This window comes from Callospermophilus lateralis, chromosome 10, assembly GCF_048772815.1.
Source record: "Callospermophilus lateralis isolate mCalLat2 chromosome 10, mCalLat2.hap1, whole genome shotgun sequence".
Lineage (NCBI taxonomy): Eukaryota > Metazoa > Chordata > Mammalia > Rodentia > Sciuridae > Callospermophilus > Callospermophilus lateralis.
Window position 1 is genome coordinate 14,087,237 of NC_135314.1, and position 16,152 is coordinate 14,103,388.

The following is a 16,152-nucleotide window of genomic DNA, read 5'->3' on the forward strand; positions in this document are numbered from 1 at the left end:
AATGAACTGGTAGGTGGCAGCTTTCTTGCCAACTGATTTTCTCTGGAATTGCTGTCAGTGTCACAGGATGTCTTTTTCTTCTGAGAATTTACAAGAAAGCCTAGCTCTCCAATCATCCCCAATTTGGGTTTCTCTCCTTCTCTCTTCTTGGGCTCTCACTACTGACTCACATCGGAAATAGTTAGGGAGGGTTTGGACCATGTTCTTTGCGATCCTATAGTTAAGATGGAAATCAGCCTCATTGATTATTAGCTCAGGACAACCATAGGGCCATTTTGTCTGTACTCCTGGATCCACAAATGCTAGCTTGCCAGCTTTGGTTCTGAGTCTCAAGTAGTATTTATTGTTCTTTTGTTTTGTTTTGTTTTGCAGTACTGGGGATTAAACCCAAGCGCTTGGGCATGCTAGGCAAGTGTTCTACTACTGAGTGACAGAGCCCAGTCCCTGAGTATCAAATTTTCTATATCCAGGTGAAATAGCCACTCGTTTCTTCCCCATCCTCCTCCTGTTGTCACTGTTGAACAGAGTTCTGGATCAGGGTGACATTTCTACCCTGTTGTTGGCTTAGAAGGAAGGAAAGAGCAAAGGAAAGGAGGGAGAAGGAGAAAGAAAGAAAGAGATTACTCATGGTGACTAGTCTAAACACATCTGAAAATGGTTATACACAGTTTAACAGCACCGAAAACACCATCTTATTCCCCATTAATCCATCTTATTTTATATAAAAAGTCATCATTAAAAAATAATTTGGAGGCTGGGGATACAGCTCAGTTGGTAGAGTGCTTGCCTTGCATGCACAAGGCCATGGGTTCGATTCCCAGCACCACAAAAATAAACAAATAAGTTAACATAAATAAATAATTTGGTAGTTCTTATTACTACAACTGTTACTATCAATACTACTCTGCTACAAATACTATTAATATTTAAATGTAGTAAAAATTATAAAGGCTTCACAATTCATGTACATCAGATAGTTAATACAAATTTTCACTTTTCACACTCTCTTTTTTACTTCTTAGAACCTTACAGTCTAGTTTTCATTGTGCATAGAAGGTCTGAGACACAGAAAATTTAAAAATTTAATGAAATTCACACCGATAATAAATTTCATAATTGAAATACATCAGCAGGTTTTATGATGTTTTAAACTTTGCTCTTTGCACCTCTGCCCATATATATCAATGTTCTTTCTTTTACTTGCCACCTTTTGAAAAATACAAATATGCCCTGATCAGGTTACTGATTTATATTAGAATTCCTGTGCTTATCCTGCTGTTGAAGACTCTAATGTGATATAATATGCATACAAGAGGGGGAAAAATACCAAATAGACAGCTCTGAACTTGGCAGTTTTGCAAAGGATCAGGCTTGACTATAAACAAGAGTATGTGTGTTCCAGTAGGAGCCCTGTTAGCTGATATATCACAAAGAAGTGACAAAGCTCAAGCTTCTCAGCTCATTTCACAGATGAGAATGCTGAGGTCACAACTGTTAAACCTGTCCCCCAGCTGTATCCAATCAGTGGCAAAGCTGAGTTTTCTAACTTTCCTCCAGAATGTCTCCCAACCCCCATCCTATCTCTATGTGATCAATTGCATAAATTATTCATAAAGCAACTGAACACATTGTTCAATATCTACTATGACATGCAACTTATTAATCAGAAGAGTTAAAATTAACTTTTTCTCCCAAGAAAGAAGACAGAAACAAGTCATTTTTAGTAATCATGAAGCTCTGTCAGAAATACAACTCACCTTAAAAATGTGCTTAGGAATTATTAATATGCTCTCACATTCTGATTCTCCCAGCTTTCTGAAGCTAAGATGTTGCAGGAGGGCCTTGGCGGCTTTGATCACAGGCAATCAAAGGGGACTTTGTGTAGCTTCCAGGGAGACTTTGTTGCCGGAAAAGTCAGAGCTCTGCCATTCAGAATAAACCATTACAGAACTTCCCTGCATTCTTAACTCCAAATCAAATGAGGATCAGAAGGCTGCTGTTGGCCTCCAGCTGAGTGTGATTTTAATTTTCTTATCTGCATTTTTCTTTCCTGCCCATTTCAGAAAGGTGTTCACCTGTAGATTGTTCTTTGGCGTTGCTCACTTTCATGTTCACAGTAAGGAAAACATCAGCTGTCTCCACCCCGCACTTTAGCACTTTGGATTCTTACATATGTTAGAAATTTGGTGGGCTCCAAACACATAGTCCCTTCTAATTTTCGAAATTTGGATTTCATACCAAATTTGGATTATTTTGATGACCGTCACAAGTTCTTATAATCTAAATCTGGCTATGTCATTATAATTGTTAATGTGAAACATTGTATGGGGTCACCCAAGTTGTCTTGTCTCTGGCCAGATTTATGGAACTGAAAATCGTCATTGATTTAGTTTATTTCTATAGTTTGGGAACCTTGAGTTGTGTGTTCTCGTAACTCAGGAAGGTTAGAAGCTAAAAAATTTTAAAGGAATGGTGCAGATAACCAGAGGGGGCTGAGAAAGGAGAATTTCCTGGTGACAAGGACAGTAGATCCCCATGGTGCTGCTTAAGCCCCTGTGATTCTCCCTCCCTGATGTTTCACTAATGACTTTGATCTCCTTGATGTGCTCTTTGGGGGCTGATCCTCTTGAAATTAATTTGGGCAATCTTGGACAAACAGCCGTTCTCTTGAAATAATAGCATAACTGAAATCTTGCTGAGAATTCAAACAAGATTTGTCTCTTTTTGCTAGGAGAAAACACAAGTCACCAAACCCAAGAAGTAAATGAATAGAATTAAGAAACAAAAGGCTCATTTCTACAGCATTAGCTAGGACTCAGGACAAAGTGTTAGAAAAGTGAAGGCTGTATGTTTATTTTGTTGTATTGCTTTAAACAGAGAAGGGTTGATCCAAAGTGTGTAATATGTAATAGATGATTCCTTCCGTGAGCTACTGAAATTGATGTCTGTGATCATTTTTCAAGTTTTCCACTCTCTCTTCAACTATCTTCCTTCCTTCGCCTCTTCTTTCATTATGGAAATGAAAATAGCCATTGATTTAACTTCTTTCTATTGTTTGGGAACTTTGAGTTGTATGTTCTCTTAACTTAGGAAGATTAGAAATCTCACTAACCTTGACCCACACCAGAAACCAGATCATAATTAGGGATTTCCTTACAACTTAATGAAAAGAGAACATACCAAGATTTTGGGAGATTAATCCAATGTGTAAGAGTGGGATGCATCCTACTCAGAAGGATATGCTTTCTTACTGGCAAGGACAATGCCCAATGGCATGGGCCACATTACTTCTGGAACTCTTTTCCTGAATCTTCCTATGGTTGTGCAGGCATTTGTTGAGAATATTACTTTCTTAGTTCGCTGACATATTTAGGCAGGTTGTAATCAAGTCTTGCAGTCTTTGGAGCTCTTTTGTTGATTTAAGGCAACTGTGATTCTCCACTTTTATTTATTATTTGTTTGGCTCACAGTTTAACTCTAAGAGAGCAATTGTGTTCCAATTATTTTTAAGTTCTTGGGAGATGCCTTATGATGTCCCACATAGACTGACAAAATGTACCATTATAAAATAGTTTATTGAAGTACAGCCTTGCAAATTCCCTCTAAGTAAACCTATAAAAAATTGATTTTTAATCTGATTGGAGTGTAGAAAATGGCTAATGGCAAATGATAGTTTTTCTGTTTGATTGATTTGTATAGTAGTATCTTGATGTGAAAAATAATTTAAAAAAAACTACTGAAAGTTACTCTGAGCATTGAAAGAATAACGCTCTAAATTGCTTCTATGGTTGTTCACTTTCAGTTGGCAATTTTATGGCTTTTTTTGTATGTGTTGTCTTTTCTAATGTCCAGTCTCTAACTTCTGTTGCTCAATAATTTCTAAAATAACACCCTTCTTCAGATCAGTCAAGTGTTTTTCATTTGTACTTTGTCTCATAATCACTTGATAATAAACTCATTTAGCAAAATCTTAACTCTTTGGCAAGCATGTTTATAATTTTCTGTATTGGCCAAAACTTTACGTGTGTGTGTGTGTGTGTGTGTGTGTGTGTGTGTAAAACAATGAGGGAGACCACCAGAGGAAGGTCAGTCATTTCATTGTTGGGTGAACTCTATTCTCATGATTCTTTGTTTAAATCTTGAATCAATCGCTTGTTAATTCATACAATAATTCACTACTTGCATTTGATCTGGCTGTTTACACTCTTTTACCCAACTTTGTGTTTTATAAGCTTGATTCTGAGAGAGAAATTTAAAAGAGCTTTAAAAAATGTCTGATAAAGGAGTTATCCTCAAATGAAGACATGTGCCTGCTACCTAATTCATGTTCTAGAATTGGAACTGATTGTGTTTAACATAATGTCTTCTCAAGTTCTAGCCACATTGCCAAAAATGATAGGATTTCATTCTTTGTATTGGCTGAATATTCTGTTGTGCATATAAAGAACATATTCTTATGCATTCACATAGGTAAAGGCACTTTGATTAAGTGAAATAAAATCAGGCACAGAAAGACAAATTCTGAATACTTTCACTCATCTGCTAAAGAAGTTGATTGCTTTGAAGTAATTGCATTGAGAAAAATAGTGTTCACTACAGGCTTAAAATGGCAGGAGAAGTAGGATAGTGAGAAGTTGGGTAACAGGTACCAAAATAGAGTTGAATAGGAGGAATAAGTTCTCAAGTTCTATTGCACAGTAAAGTGACCACAATCTACAACAATTTATTCTATATTTTAAAATAGCTATAATGGAACAAAGTCACCCCCCAAAAATAAATATGATAAGCATTTTGAGGATATGGAAATGCCAATTATACTGATTTGATCATTGCACATGTATATACACATCGGACCATCTCACTCCTCCCCATAAATTTATATAGATATCAGATATTGATTAAAATTTTAAAAAAGTAATAGTAAGTCTGCAGATATGCAAAACAGTCACAAAAATTATGCTTTGTGTCTCTCTTTAAGAAGTACTTTAAGTAAACACTGAAAAAAAATGTCATCTTTATTGGTTAATTTAGCATACAAAGTTGTTTGTCACAGATCCAATTTTCATTCCATAATTATAAAAGACACAAAAACTAGACTTAGAACTAAAGGCTAGGAATAAAAGTCATAATATGGTTAATGGAAGAATTAATAGTCCATAAATAACCAGGCAACATGGCATAAGAAGTTTTTAGAAAGTGAAAATCTTATGACTTTAATACTGTACTTAAACACTATTATTTTTACCAAAGGAACTTAAAGTCAAGAGCCTTAGTTGTTTATTGCTGACTATCTCTTGATAAGTTATATTTTAGCTAACTACCTAAAGTTATCTCTTTTTACTACAGAACCCAGCAACTTAGTATACCACAAATATATTATTTTATGATTTCTATGTCAGGAATCTGGACATAGTTTATCTGAGCTCTCTGTGAGACAGTTTCTTACAAGGTCACACATAGGTGCTGGTCTCATCTACAGAAAGATGGGTCAAGCAAACTCAGAAGCAGATATTCAGCTGAGGAGGAATCTGCTTCTCAGTTTACTCATGCAGTCATTGACAGGTTGAACCTGAAGGTTGTTGGACTGAGGTCCTCCATTGCAGTCTACCATTAGTTCCTTGCCATGTGTGCCTCCCCAACATACTATCTTGGTATGAATTTGCTAGCATGGTAGACATCACAGTCTTATAACCAAATCATGGAAGTGACATTTAATCACTTGTTCTGCATTCTGTTTTTCAAAAGCAATTATTACATCCAGCCTACATTCAAAGGGTGTGGATTATACAAGACTGTGAATGCCAGTAGGTAGAGATCAGTGAGGACTATCTTAAGGTCCTCTGGTCATAGCAAATGACTAAATATCTCTAAGCCTACTTCTCTTTTCTGTAAAATAGAAGAATTCACATGAAGATGTTAATGTGAAAGTCAAATAGTGCATTTAAGCCCTGATCATATGGTAAGTGTTCCTAAATGTTGGCCAGGCTTAGGTAACCACTTTACATCTGATTATTCAAAAAACTATGGGATAATGTCAAAGGAACACCCAACAAGATCTGGAAAAATATAGACAAAGTTTTCAGAATAAGGGGCATCTATACTGAGGCCTGAGAACAGCTCTAAGCAGATGAAGAATAAGAAAAAGACAGTGGGATTCCAGGGAGAAAGAAAAGGCCTGCAGCCAGAGAGAGCAATTGGTGACATCCAGCTGAGAACTATGCAGGATTTATTGTCCCTTCTCTTTAGTGCTCCTGTGTGAAAGGTGGAATGCAGCAGAGAAAGTGATGTCAGCAGTAGGCAAGGGTGTGTGTGCATGTACTATCCAACTCCAACACAGGGATAATCCCCACACATGAGCCCAGCCAGTGAAGACTGAGTGGTCTTTAAAAAATGCCGAAATCTCAGGAAAGAAAAGGAGTAGAACAATAATTTAGAATTGCCATCTCTAGGGTCAAAAGGTCCTAAGTTTCCAGAAATTTCTTGTTATAGTTTGGATGTGGGGTGTCCCACAAAAGCTCACATGTGATACAATGCAAGAAGGTTTGGAGGAGAAATGATAGGTTAAAAGTCTGAGCCTAGTCAATGAATTAATCCCTGATGGAAGTAACTGAATGGTCAGTGAAGATGGGTAGTGTTTGGCTAGAGAAAGTGGGCACTAGGGGCATAGTATATATTTGTATATACCCTAAAGACACCCCCACCTCTGCTTCCTGATCATCATGTGAGCACTTCCCTTCACCACTCTCTTCCTCGACCCCTGAGGAATGGAGTCAGCCTTCTATAGACTGAAACCTCTGAAACAGTGAGCCCCTAATTAAACTTTTCTTCCTCTAAAATTGTTGTTGTCAGGTCTGTTAGTCACAGCACTTAAAAGGCTGACCGAAACATGCCTCTTCTGGAGGTGGGATGCCTTCCTGCTCCCATCATCCCTCATGTGGCCACCCACTGACCAGGACAAACCAAACTTCTGGGCAACGCTCCTGGCTGACCAAGAATGTTCTCGTACTGTTTAAGTTTCGAATGCTAAAATCTCAACAACAGCCTGAAATCCATTTTCTAGCTCTCATATTTAAGGGAAATTATTTTAAACAGATCTTACTCATGGTTTGTTTGGAATCACTAATGTATTTCAGGTTTTTAAGATAAAACACTCCTTCAAAGTCCACTCTGAGGAGACTCTCCCACCCTCATGTCTGTCCACCTTCCCCCAAAGTCTTTATAGCAATTGCTTTGATTTTCCCCCAACTTATTTCTTTTATTTTCTCCCAACATTTTATGCTGAAATCTTTCAAACCGTGAGAAAAGTTGCAAGAATCCCATAACAAATGCTCACAAACCTCTCTCTGAGATTCATTTCTTGAGCACAATTCACCACATTTGCTTTTCTCTTCCACTGTGTGTGTGTGTGTGTGTGTGCATACATTCATTTTAGAACTAGTTAGAAAATAATCTGACACTTTACCTGTAAGTTCTCCTGAAGAGATGTGCTGAAGTATCTAGAAACACCTTGAAAAAAGAGAAACACTGAGGGTTCGAGGGACCTCTACTTCCCCAGTATTAAACCAAATAATGAAGTGTTGATCATTGAACTTTGGCACTAGAACATGACTAGAGAGGCATGTAGAGAAACAGAGTAGAAAACCCAGAAAGAAACTCAAGTGTCTGTCAATGGAAATTTAAAAGCAATTAAGTTGACATCTCAAAGAAATGGAGAAAAGGCATATGTTTCAAATTCAAATTAATTTTAACTGATACATAAAAACATAAAAAATATACATATGCATGGGGCTCCATCCGATGTTTCAATGCATGAGCACATTCTCTAATGTTTAAATGAGGTTAAGTATCTCTCTCTCCTCAAACATTTGTCATTTCTTGTGAAAACATTCAAAGTCCTCTCCTCTAGCTTTTGAAAAATACAGCACATCATCCTGTTACACTATAGCACACGAGAACTTTTTTTTTTCTTCTGATATAACTGTAAAGTAATACCTATCTTTTCTCCACCACACCCCACCCCTATCTCCCATCCCCTGGTACCTGTGATTCTATTCTCAACTTCTAAGAGATCAACATTTTTAGATTATACGTATGAGTGACATCAGGGCACTGGTCTTTCTGTGCCTGGCTTATTTCACTTGCTATAATGATCTCTGGTTTCATCCGGGTCATTGCAAAGGACAGGTTTTCAGTTTTTTTAATGGCTGAATAGCATTTCATTTTGTACACCTGCCACATTTTCTTTATAATGGGTTCACACTTAGGCTGTGACCACTTTCTGGCTACTGTGAATAGTGCCATAGTGAGCACAGAGTGCAAGTGTGTCTTCCACATGATGATTTTGTTTCCTTTGAATATCTACTCAGTAGTGAGACTGCTGGATTATATGTCACTTCTATTTTTGATGTTTCAAGAAAACTCCATAATGTTCTCCACAACAGCTATACTAAATTGTGCTGTAACCAATTGTGTTCAAGAGTTCCCTTTTCTCCACATTTTTACTAGCATTTGCTAACATTTATCTTTTTGATAATAGCCATTATTCCCAGAGTGAAATGATATCTCATTATGGTTTTGATTTGCATTTCCTTAATGATTAGTGTTATTGAATTTTTTTTTCATATACCTGTTTGCTATTTGTACATCTTCTTCTGAGAAATGTCTATTTAGGTCTGTTGCCAATTCTTTTAATTGGATTGTTTATGGTTTTTAATTATTGAGTTTTTAGTTTCTCAGATACTCTGGATATTAACCCTTTTTCAGATGTATAGTTTGACAATATTTTTCCAATTCTTTAGGGTATCTCTTCCCTCTATTGATTATTTTATAATCCCAATTAGCTATTTTTGCTTTTGTTTTCTGTGATTTGGGGGTCTTGTACAAAAAGTGCTTTCTTACTCTTATGTCCTGAACCATTTCCTCTGTTTTCTTTGAATATATTCATAGTTTCAGATTTTACATGGAACAAGTCTTCAATTCATTTTGAATTGATTTTTGTAACTGGCAAAGATAGAGACCTAGTTTTATTCCTCTGTGTATTGATACCCAATTTTTCCAGGATCATTTACTAAAAACACCATCCTTCCTCCTCTGCATGTTCTTAACATCTTTATCAAAATTCCTTTGACCATATATGTGTGGCTTTACTTCTAGGCTTTCTTTTCTATTCCATTGGCTCATGTGTTTGTTTTTATGACAGTATCATGCTGTTTTGATGACTGAAGTTTTGTAGTATATTTTGAAGTCTAACAGTATAGTGACTCTTGCTCTATTCATTTTCCTCAAGATGATTTTGGCTATTCAGGGTTTGCAAAAAATTTATTCCATATGAATTTTCTGATTGTGTTTTCTAGTTCTGTGAAGAATGTCATTGGTATTGTGGCAGAAATTACATTGAATCTGTAGACCACTTTGAGTAGTAGGAATGTCTTAATGACATTGATTATTCCAATTCATCAATACAAGATATCTTTTACCTCTTTTGTTACATTTATCCCTAGGCTTTTCTTTTTTCTTTTTTTAGCTATTATAAATGAGATCACTTTCTTGATTTATTTTCCTGATAGTTCTCTGTGTATAGCAATGCTATTGACATTTGGTGTTGATTTTGTATCCTACAACTTTTCTGAATTTTTAAAAATCAGTTCTAATAGTTTTGTTTTGGTTTTTGGTGGAAACTCATAGTTTCTCTATACAAGATCATACCATCTGCAAAGAATGACAATTTGACTTTTTCTTTTCCAATCTGAATACACTTTATTTCTTTTTCATGACTGACTGCTCTGGTTAGGGCTTCCAACACCATGTTGAATAAAAGTGATAAATGTGGGCATCCTTCTCCTATTCCAGATCTTTGAGAGCAAGTGTTCAGTTTTACCCCACTCAGTGTGATGTGAGTTGTTGGTTTATTATATGGCCTTCCTTATGTCTAGGTACCTTCCTTCTATACCTAATTTTTTTCAGAGCTTTTATCGTGAAGGGATGTCAAATTCTATCAAATGCCTTTTCTGCATCTATTGGGATTACCATGTGATTTTTGTCTTTCATTCTGTTGAAGTATTGTATCACATTTTTAAAAAGCAAATTGCTTTTTAAAAAGAAAAGCATAATAGAGTCAGGAAAGTGGGTCTGGTTTGTAGAATTATTCGATTATCCTCATGTTTCCACTACTTTCTCTATTCTATATTGGTAAATCTTCTTCTGTTTTGTTGATTTGTTTGTTTGATTTTGTATTGGAGTCTCTCTCCCTATTGGGTCTATTAATATTTGTTTTATATGTCTGTGTACCTTTCATGTTGGGTGCCTACATATTTATAATTGTTATTTCTTCTCACTGAATTGGTCCTTTTAGCATTACATGATGAACTTCCTTGTCTACATTTACTGCTTTTGATGTAGGTCTATTTTATGTGATATAAGAATGGCTACTCCTGCTTTCTCTTGACTTTTATTTGCATGGAATATCTATTCCATCCCTTAATTATTTGTGTCCTTAAAAGTGAAGTGAATTTCTTCACTTATTCACTTACAGCAACTTATAGTGGATCTTTATTTTAAATTTATTTATTCTGTCACACGATGTCTTTTGATTGAAGAACTTAATCCCTATACATGGAAGGTAATTATCAATAGAAAAGTTCTCCCAACAGCCATTTTATAACTTGCTTTCTAATTTTATTGTAGTTCCTTTCCTATGCAGTCTGAGGAGGATGGCCTAGGCCTACTCCAAGGCTGGCAGTGATACAGACAAAAACTCTAGTCTGCCCTACCAGTGTGCAGGTCTCCATTTCATATTGGGGCAGGATAGAGGCTCTAATGGCTCTGGCCTGGGAATATCTCTTTGGTTTCTGCCTATTACTCAGTCTCATCATAATACCTCTAATCACCAAGATAAAGTCCTGTGCTAGCTCCCTAGCAGGTGAAGTCTTGCTCCCTTTTCTGCAGGCTGAGATTGAGGAAGGGGTGACGGAGCCAGTCAGCAGTCTAGTTAGCACAGTTCTGGAGGCTCAGCCCAAGGGTATTGACCTTGAGGAAGGGGTCATGGGATGATGCCTGGTAACCTTTCACTTTTGCAGGTCTGGTATCAGCACTCAGGTCTAAAGCCTGGGCTTCATCCTGTCTCCCTACCCAAGGCAGGAGGCATCTCTCCATGAATATTTGAGTTGGGAAAGAGGTGACCCTGTCAGCCCTTTCTTTTCAAGGCATCTTTTCCTCTACTTATAATAAAATATGCTGGATTCCTTAGCTCTTATTAAGGTAGTTGGTTCTTTTTTTAAAATAATATTTATTTTTTAGTGTTTGGCGGACACAACATCTTTGTCTGTATGTGGTGCTGAGGATCAAACCCGGGCCGCACGCATGCCAGGCGAGCGCGCTACCGCTTGAGCCACATCCCCAGCCCCCAAGGTAGTTGGTTCATGGATAGCTGTTCTCCTACATTTGTGTGTCTGTGGGGAGATGATTGCTGGGGGATCGTACTCAACAGCCATCCTGTTCTGCCTCTCTGGAAAAAATACACTTTTTAATAAATGGTACTAGAATAGCTCTTTCAAAAAATGTAAACTCAGATTCTCTGCACATGTAAAAATAAACTCGGAATGTGCAAAACAAGAGACCATACAAGCATAAAAGAAAACATGAGTAAATTTCTTTAGAACTTAAGCATAAGCAAATCTGGCTACAATTCCAATGTAATGTATCTGACTATTTAAATTTATTTTTAAATGCCATATGGCAAGAAGTAAAATTTCTTTTAAAAATTTATCCACAGGACTATTGTAGAGTCCTGTGTTTACTAAACCAAGCAGTGAAGCTTATTATTCAATAGTGATATGTGCAGAAGGAGCTCAGCTCTTCTTCAAGACTATCATCAGACGTGTATTGGTGACTCACTGATAAAATATTTTCCTTGTTCCAGGAAAAGTATGTTGTTGTATTTGGAGAATCTGTTCTGTATCTCTAATTCAAGTACTTTCCATCTCCTAAGCATATCTTTCTGGTTCTTCCTCCTCCTCTCTCTTCTTACTTGTATCTTTAATGCATTTCTAATAAAAACTTGAGACTCCCTACCAAAGACAGTCGATGTGAATTTGAAGCTTCAGATGATGAAAACCCTTTTATATTTCTAATTCCTTTCTAACAACAGAAATAAATTAAATTCAATCATGTTTGCATGAGTGATTCTATTTTCATTCAAGGGGATCTTGTATCCAAAGATTTTGCAGAATTAGGTAAATTCCTTGTGAGAGTTTTCCTAACTCATTTATTTTTATTTGAGAGCATATGGTTAAGATTCTTTCCTTGACAGAGCACCATGAAATTAATTTTGATGTATCACTGTAAATGAGGCCATTGTACTACCTCCATGATTACATATTCACAAACATCACCCACAGCTTTCAAAAGCACTCTGTTCCCTTCCCACAGCAGAGGTCTATTAAGTGGCAACAGTCTTATTCCTAGTGATAGACGATTGTAGAAAATACACAAAACCCAAGTAGTTGTCAAATGAAACAACAGCAGTCAGTACTCCATTGCTACCTATGGAAACATGTAAGGTCCCTGATGAGATTTTACACCAAAAAAAAAACAAAAAACAAAAAAACAAAAAAAAAAACTGTTGGATAAGTTAAAGTATGACAGTTTAATAAAAACAATCATGTTAAAATAGATCAATTCAAACAACAAGCTCTGAATCTATCTAGACATAAAATTGATATATCAAGTTGGCATTTGTATCCTTCAAGAATGTGCCTTTAGCCTGTGTATACTTAAATAATGTTATTGTGCCAATTAGATTTTAAAATGGTTCTCAAATTCCAAGTGTAGAAATAGGAAAGAATGCTTACCCTTATTATAATTTTGAAAATATACATGTCTTGACACTTAACGCCATTTATATCCATAATGATTTCAGGGCCACCCCCACCTCCCACTCAACATCATCCACATTTACTCATAGTTCACAACGTCTCAAAATGTTACTGAGGTTATTTAACAGCAATGAAAATGGATCAATACTCTAATAAAACATCTATTAACCTGTCAAAGGCTGAACACCATAAAAAAGCCAATCAACATATTTAAAATCTAATTTCCAATTTCAAGTCATGGCCAGAGATAGTTATTTAATACTTCAAGATTGCTTTTCTAAATTTTGAAATGTTTTAAAAGACAAGGAAATTTTTATGAAAGTCAACAAAACCACCTAAAAGAACAGTTTAGAGGGATGTTGAGCATGCCTTCCAAAGGTAATGGGAGGGACTGGATCAGCCAGGTGTCTGAGGACTGGTGTGCACCTGACCCTGGTAGTTCAGAATGGCATTCCAAGAGATACAAAACAGCAAGGTTTTAAGTGACTTGGTTTCTAGATCTTCAACTTTCATAATAATCTTTCCTTAAATTGATCTTCCTGAGAAAGTAATCCAATACAGGAATCTTCTTGTTGGATTACCTTCACTCTGCTAGCAAAATGAAAGCTGAACTCTCAACCACTCAGAGCCTCCACAGAGTGACTTGCTACAGGTAAAATGGCACCAACCCACAATTAGATAACTATTACCCACATGACTGACTAACAAACCCATAACCAGGTCAGGTGCTTGCAAATACAGATGCTCCCCAACTTGCAATGGGGTTGCTTTCTGATAAACTCATCATAAACTGAAATATACTAAGTAAAAAAAAGGCATCGAAAGTCCAAATTTAATTCTTGCTAGGCAGCATAGTACACTGAAGTGTTGGTTGTTCCTCCACATGGTCACCTGGCTGACCTGGGGCTGTGCTGGCTGCCACAGCCCAGCATCACAGTTGCCAGCTTGAGAAAGGATCCAAATCCAAATTCACAGTGAAATTTCTAGGAGCACGCATTGCTTTGGCACCACTATAAAGCTGAAAAATCCTAAACTGGAACCATCATGAATCGGGGACCATTTTACTACCATCATAAATCAGGGACCATTTTACTACCAAGATTTAAAGGAGAACCTCATTGAGTTGACTAATAGAGAGTTTAAGATACCTTTGATGATGTATATAATTGAACACAGTGGGTTCACCCCCTGGTGGGTGCAAAGCCACTATGCACCACCAAGGAACAGAAAAATAAAGAATGTTTTATTACCTGCAGCAAGTAAAGATAGCACTGAAGATGACTCTCAACAGTAGTGTCTCTGAACAAAGGAAGCAAGGGAATTTTATTGGGGAGACATGCGTGTTTATAATAGAGAGACTTGCCATTGCATGCAGTCAGGGACATTCCTGCACTGGCATGATTTGAAATCATGATTCTTCATACACTACCCTGTCTTAAAATGTCAGACAGGAAAAACTACAGGTGGAGAATTTAGCATTATAATGAGATTATAATGAGCAAAGTTTTCTCTGGGTTACCTGGACAAGGAGCTGGGTAGCTTTGACTGTTTTAAACTGGTTGCTTATGCTTTTTTTCTGGAGTACCTCATGTGAAACAAAGAAACAAGTTGAGGATGTTAAAGTCATCCTGAGAGACAGTGGTTTCTTCTTCTGCAACCACAAGTTCCTGCCCAACAGCTGGCAATGCAAGTTGACTATTTTATTTTGCCTTATAATACTGAAGGTGTTCAAAGATTAAATGATATTGCTATCATAAAATTCTTTCCATTTCTAAATTCTTGTTCATGTGAACAAGATTCCTGAGATCACTTGCATGATGATTATAAAGGTTAATTAGGAAACTGAGAGCACTAGGAACAGTGGCAGACACAAAATAAGTTCTATATGAGTGATTGCAACTAATATTATTGTTATATTGTAATTTGTTTATGTGGTCTTCATGAACTATGTACTAATAAAAATGTAACAGTTGTGTAATTCAAGAGAAATTTTGAACACAAACCATTTTGGTTGCAGAAAACTAAAATTAATACAAAAATATTTCATATATACTTGTGTGTTTCTTGCAGAATATATGTCAGGATTTTCTATAAAACATATTCAAATCATGAAAATAGATTATCTTAGAGTAAATTTTTTGGAGGAACTCCATAGAGTAGAGATTATAATGTAAAATCTGTGAAAAGCAAACCATGCATTTTTAAATGGTCATGTCAGGAATCAAACCACCTTGGTGCTTATTTTTTATTGAATAGTTTTAATGAATTTAAAATAATTACTTTAACTGATGATATTTTGTAGATGCTAGAAATTTTATCCTTAGCCAGCATTTTAAACTCATTTTCAAAAACATTTTTTAAAATTACCTTTTTGTGGAGAGAGATAACAAAAATGTTTGAAGACATCTAGTTCACACTATCTAAAATGAATGCATGATCTTCCTCCATTCCTTCTAATCTCTACACCACTGCCAGAATAACTAGTTAGAAACCCTTGCCTGTCCTAACCTCTTCTTAAACTTCTTGAATCCCATAGTACCTTCAGGGAAAATTCAAATTCTTAGACACAATATACAATTCCTTCAAATATTACCCCATATGTCCACCTCTGTGTTTTCCACAGCTCCACGCTCCATCCAGACAGAACCACTGGAAACAAGATCAACCCTCGATATACCCTTTTCTCACGGTCCTTGTAATGACTTCCTTCTCCTTTTTAGGATACTCAGGTCTCTGTTTAAACAACACCCTGCCAAAGAGATCTAGCAGGACCTTCAAATGTAAAATTGCACCCTTGGCTCTAACACCTGTCACTCTTATCTGGCTTAATTTGTAATCACAGTGATTTTCATTGCCTGACATAAATATTAACAATGTTTTTCAAACATACATTTTATTTCCAATGAGCTATCATTTTCATGAAGACAGAAATTCAATCTAACTTTTTCTATCTTGTATCCTCATTGTTTCAAAATAGTCCTGACCCATTGTAGATAGACAATGAAGAATTCAAACGATGTGTGCATGAACAAAAAAGTGTCATTTAATTTTGTATACTGCACACAATTTTCAATACATGTGTGTTAACGTGAAGATATTACAAAATGCTTGTTGTTAGAAATAATAGTTATAACTTACCTTCTTCACTGAAAATATTTTTTAAAGTAATAGGTGATTTTTGTTTCTAAACGAAGCAAAAACCAAGAACAATACTAGATTTTAGGTTTCCTCTCCATTACATGATAAATGTGTGTATAAAAATCACTTATATACCCTTATG

General features: G+C 36.2%; 1 protein-coding gene across 10 annotated transcripts in view; it reads left to right on the top strand.

Moving 5' to 3' along the window:
* Window positions 1-16,152, top strand: part of Grik1 (glutamate ionotropic receptor kainate type subunit 1) — a 379,975-nt gene that overhangs the window by 167,323 nt on the left and 196,500 nt on the right. The window lies entirely within an intron of this gene.